At 41.8% G+C, this 5,768-nt stretch overlaps 1 long non-coding RNA gene across 1 annotated transcript; it reads left to right on the top strand.

Moving 5' to 3' along the window:
• The first annotated feature begins 1,311 nt into the window (after positions 1-1,311).
• Positions 1,312-4,828, top strand: LOC108371209 (uncharacterized). The gene is made up of 2 exons (XR_001848726.1): positions 1,312-2,091; positions 2,156-4,828. It is a non-coding gene; the product is annotated as an uncharacterized LOC108371209 (long non-coding RNA).
• The last annotated feature ends 940 nt before the right edge of the window (positions 4,829-5,768 follow it).

Below are 5,768 nucleotides of genomic sequence, written 5' to 3'. Positions count from 1 at the left end.
ATATTCGTCAATTTTCTAGGGAATACTAAAGCCAGGTATACCATTTCAGGAACTACGTATGTATACTGCTTTTGGAAAATATGCGGGTTCTGGAAAATAGTTTGTGGTCGCAGTCTCCAAACTTCTGAAAAAACAAAAAAAAATTATAGAAACTACTTAGCGAGAACTAAATGTTCTCCATTGAGCAAAATTGTATTTACTTCAATCTAACTCTTACTTCAATATTTCTGAATTCTAAGAGCAACATTTGCTATGTAAATGCACTTATATTTTCACTCAATGTTTAGCGCGAGATGAATGAAGTGTATTTTTTGTTTGCAGGCGCTGCCATTAACGGAAATTTGTTTATTGTCTGATGTTCACTAAGAAATTCTCTTCTTATGCGCCTTCTAGAATTCACTCTAAATATACTCAAAGACTGCAATTTGCAAGTCATTTGTGATTCTCGCTCTCTTTTCTTTATCGATTCTTTATACACGCCAGCTTTTTCCTAACTACTCTTATAACCATACAAACAAGTACTCAAAACCATGCAAATCATGTCTATCAACGAAGTTCCAATAAGTTAATGCGGTTCTCTTTGAGCAAGAAATGCGCTTTCCGTTGGCTCATTCTCAAAACTCAAACCTTACTTTTCCATTTCAATTCTCGAGTATTTCATTTCTCCATCAGCCTCCTTGAAATCTGCCCTTTTTCACACAAAACTAAACTCTCCGCTCTTTTGAACTACCCATAGCAAGTCGACTTGCCTATTGAGAACCAGCCCCAAACCTCTCACTATCTATTCAGTGTTGTCGAGCGCGCAACTCCAGCTCAATCGCTAAGCGCACACACTCAATCCCATTTGTTCAGAATTCACGCTCCCCTCCCTTTGCTAAGCAAAACATCTGTGCGTGCGCAATTGGAGAAGTGAAGAAAAAAATCAGCTGATTGCTGGAGCTGGCGAAACAGATGTTCTGTACAGTTCAGCTGTGCAAAGAGAACAAACGAGCGCACCCATTTTCACACTCACGCTCAGGCTATGACATAGAAGAAGAGTGAGTGAGAGCAGAGTGAATGCGTGCGCTGAGCGCAAGGCAAAGAGCTACATATAGCTGGGGGTGGCATCGGTGCGAATAGGAGCCTCACTAATAGTGGCGCTCAGCTCAATTCGATTGCCAGAAGTCACTCAGACAATTAGATGCAAACACTCACACTCATACACGCATGCATGCACTTCTCTGCATATGTATGTGCGTTGCATTGTGGTGTGTAATGTAAGCGGAGAGTAGGGATCTGTCAGATACAAATCGTTAGCCGGGTCGTTGTTGTTGGTTGGTCGGTCTGTGGATTGGCCTGTTGGGTTGGTTTGCCTTGCTTTGCTGTTCTGCTGCTGTTGCTGCTTTGATGGCCCGTCTGTGCATGGAAAAATCGTTGATTGTAACGGCCTGGGTAGCCCTATAAATAGCAGCACTTTGAGCCGGTCGGATCCAGTAGCTTCGTAACAACTCTGCTGGTTAAACGTAACGTGGAAATTGGTTTGTAAGAAGAGGAACATTTCAGAATTCAATTCAATAAACTGCACGCCTGCAAAGACAACGACGACCACAGCAACGACAGTGACATTAAGGCAACCAAAATCCCAAACGGGCAGCAAACAGAAATAAAAAATACAAGGACTGCTGCATGAAAATTTTAAGAGACAAAAATATTCTTTAGCCAGAAAATATTGCATAAAAACTGTTGTTAGCTTTCACAATGAGCCAATAGACCAGCCATCGAAAAAGAACAGACTTGACATTTAAAGCAAAACTCAATAGCGGCAGACATTTGAGCAAAACCAGCCATTTTTTGTGCTTTTCCAATAGGTACATGCGAAACACACACACGACCACACTGTAAAACAGCTGACCAATGCAATTTTTTTGTAAATTGACTGCAAAAAAAGATTGTGTAAAATTTTTTTAACAAAATATGCAGCAGAGACGCTGAAAATGCAATGAAAACTATAAAATTCAAACCAGAGCAAAAATCATATAATACAACCAGAAATAGCCCAAAAACAAGCTAAGATCCCGTAGTTCTGCCCATACGCAGAAAATGAAGAAAAGGGTAATGTTTTTCCTTTGAAAAATTACGAAATTCAGCAGAACACCACAAAATTAAATTTTTACAGCAAAGAAGACCTTAAATTTGCTTTAAAACCCGCAGAAGAAAAAAAACACATTACAAGCAAAGAGCACGAGTCAGGCGCGTCATACCTACTGGCAGAGCAGAAGAAAACCAGTACAGAAAGCTAACGAAAAACAACCATTTCAACACCAACCAGCAAGCACTCAGCGTCAGCAGAAAAAAGATCCAGTAGCAAATGAGTGAAAAGCAAATCAGCTGCGAGTAGGCTAAACTGCTACTGAGCCAAAGAGGCTCCAACCGACAAACAAGCAACCGATATCTCCGCCAGCCCCACAAAGCAGCCGCCACTGAGAGTGTGAATCCGAGCGCTTTTGAGCCAGAACCAGCCAGACAGCCAAGAAATCTAGCCTGCCAGCACCGTGCCAGCGGCAGTGAACGTCAGTAGCAGCTGAGAGAGCGTCGACTAAGCAACGTCTATTGAATTTGGTGAAATCACAGAGGTAACGGCGACGACAAGCAGAGGAGCGACCAGCTCACGCAAAGTAAAAAAAAAACGAAAATTTTCCAAGACGTGGCGTGACGAGACGACGCGTACCCAACAAAAAGCTACAGTGGATCCACCGGCAAATGGTAAGAAAATATAGACGCGAAGAAAAATAAAAGAAAGTGCATAGAAGGCAATTAGTGAAAGGCTGCTGAAAAGGAAAAGGAAGTGACATTTATGAAATAAATCCAATTTCGAAGTGAAAGAAAAAGGACGAAACAGGTGAGACCGAGCAGACGCCAGACAAGAAAGCAAGTAAGCAGTAGAAAATACGCCGAAGAAGTCTCAGTTTTGCCATACAGGAATTTGTGGTCGCCACAAAGAAGCCGGAAAAAGTGCAAAAGAACTTGCTGACAACTTACAGAAAGCACGCCGCAGCAAAGATAAAAGCGCTCAAAGAGCCACACAAAAGCTAGCGAGCAGTGTGAGCAAGGAAACGGCAGTGAAAAAAAAAACAGTCTGTGGCAGTGGAAGAAAGCCAAAAGCCGCAATTAAATTGTGAATGTCAGCTCAAGAAACCACAAAAGTACGTAGAATGAGAAGTAAAGTGGAAAGAAGTAAAAGTGAAAAATAAAACGTAGATAAGAAGCACAAACGGGCCGGGTCGACAAAGCAAGTAGGGGAAGGAAAGGCGGCGAAAATATTTTTGTGAAAAGGCAATACAGCTGCAGACGGACTTCCGGCAGGAAGGGCGCTTGGAGGAACGCAGTTAAGTGGCCAGCGCCGTCTTAAAACACAAAACGTAGATAAACAAGTGCGCAGAAAAAGGCGAAACCACAAATTTAACAAATTACAAATACGAAAATAAAATCAAGTGATATTTTAGTGCTGTGAATGAGTGGAAGAAACAAGGAGTTGTCGACGAAGACGAAGCCTACGAAGAGCAGTGCATAGAGCTGAATAAGCAAACCAGCAGCTGCAGGAAACTCCCAGCCGGCCGGAAGGCAAAAAGTGAAGAAAAATTACAAAACAAAACAGAAAAAAAAGATTGCGGAAGTGAAAAAATCCAGCAAGTCAACGCATATTGCAAGCATAGCAGCTGAGGGTAGTAGCAAGTGGAGGACCAGTTTTCGGAAGAATTTGCGATTTTTGAGAAAACTAAGCCTTGCCAAAGTTTGAGATTCGAATGGAGGCAGCAGCAGCAGCTTGCAGAGGAAATTTGTTTAGGCGTAGCGCATAAAACCACACAAGTGCAGGGATAAAAATCATTTCATTTTTTAAAAAGCTAATAAAAATCATTAAAAAATATTAATAACAAATAAACTTTGAATCAAAAACTGAGCAATTACACAAACCGTTAATGAAAATGTGAATTGAAGCGGCTTGCGGCAAAATCAAGTTTTCATGTCCAAAGCAGCGGTCACAAAATCATTAACGAAAAATATTTACAAGCAACTGCGTAGCCATGCGAGAGCAATTTAACGTATAAAGTAATGATAGAAATTTAAACTAATACAAATCTAAGCAGCAGCGGTATAACAAATATATAACTACTCCTTTTTTAACGCCTTTTTAAAATACCAAAAAAAAAGAAGATAAAAATATTAAAAATAAAAATAAAAGCTAAATAACCAACAGCAAACAAATTACAAAGTAATAAAATATAATCAATAACTAATAAACAATTCATTATAATACAAAAACTCAACAAATTAGAATAACAAATTTGCGTAACGGCGCCCATGCAAAGACAATTTCAAATTGAACTTAGTTGTTATTTTCAAATTACGTTTTTGTTAAATAAGTAAAAAGTAAACGTCTAAAGCAACAACTATTGCTACAAATAGCCACAACAAATTAATTAATGTTTAATAATAATTGTTATAAAAACAAAACAAAACAACATCGCAAGAAAAAACTACTAAAATTTTAGCATAAGCCTGAAGACTACAAAGCAACCCAGTTCGAGTTTTACGAGCGCACACCCACGCGACAATGGTGAAAATGTGTCGTAAAGCGAATGACAACTAACACCCACGCGACAATGGTGAAAATGTGTCGTAAAGCGAATGACAACTAAAGTAGCTGAAAAGTACGCAGGAAGCAGGCGGGAGACAGGCAGCCGCGCGCGACAGTCATCGCATGATATTCTAGCTAGAGTAGCAGGAGAGTAGCATAGCAATTTTGTGCCGTTTTGTGTTACGTTTTTTCTAACTGTGTGTTAATTTTATTAAAAAAATAAAAAAAACCGAATAAAATACAAAAGAAACAATATTTGTGATTAAAGTGCATTTCTAAGCGTAATTTAATTGAAAAATCAACCTAACCTAAAGAAGAAAATTCTTAAAAGAAATAAGCAAACTAACACAAATTCCTTAAAAATAATAGCAGCACGCGCCGCACCCTCACAAATCAGAATTTTTTCCAACGTCACACGGACGCTGCAGGTAACTGCGGCGCTAACAACATTAAAATTGGCAACACTACAACAACGCGCAACAACAACCAACTCAACACAGCAGCCACAACGGCAATCGGAGCAGCAGCAGCAGGAGCAGGAGGGCAAGCGAGCACAGGAGGAGCCGCCAATTATCAGCACACAAGCACACCGGCAATCAGCGCCAGCGGCAACTCACCCACCAACAACACCTCCACCACCACCACCACCACCACCACAAGCATTAAACAACTATTTGCGCTTGTTAGCACCGCTAGCGCCGTCAGCGCAGCCGTCGACATACCGCCCAGTCCGGTTACGGAAGCAGCCGTCGAAGCGACTACAGTCGATCAGACGTCGAGATATTTGGACGAAGCGGCTGCGGCCAAAAGCAGGCAGAAGCAGCGTAAGGAAAGGCTCAGCAGCAGCCAAAGGCTTAGAAGACGTGTTGACGCGGTCACACAGCAGCAGCAGCGGCGTAGGCAAGAGCGAGGAGGGTACGCAGCTACAGCGCTACGGCGAACAGTTACTAAGTGGTCGCAGGTTGAAGACGCGCCTGAAAGTGTGGTCGAAAACGAAGTGGAGGCGCAGCGGCGGCGAGCAGTCGAAGGAAGAGGCATCGGCGCCAACCTCAGTGATATTGACGACGACAGCGAGGCTGAAATCGATATCAAAGCTTCGCTTGAGCAAGAGAAAGAGGCGCTGGACGCAGGCCAAAGCGGCGAAGCAGCAGAA

This window comes from Rhagoletis zephyria, unplaced genomic scaffold (assembly GCF_001687245.7).
Source record: "Rhagoletis zephyria isolate East Lansing unplaced genomic scaffold, Rhagoletis_zephyria_1.1 Rzeph_scaffold_04783, whole genome shotgun sequence".
Taxonomy (NCBI): domain Eukaryota; kingdom Metazoa; phylum Arthropoda; class Insecta; order Diptera; family Tephritidae; genus Rhagoletis; species Rhagoletis zephyria.
Note: the sequence above shows the minus strand (reverse complement) of the source record. Positions and strands in the feature narration are given on the sequence as shown.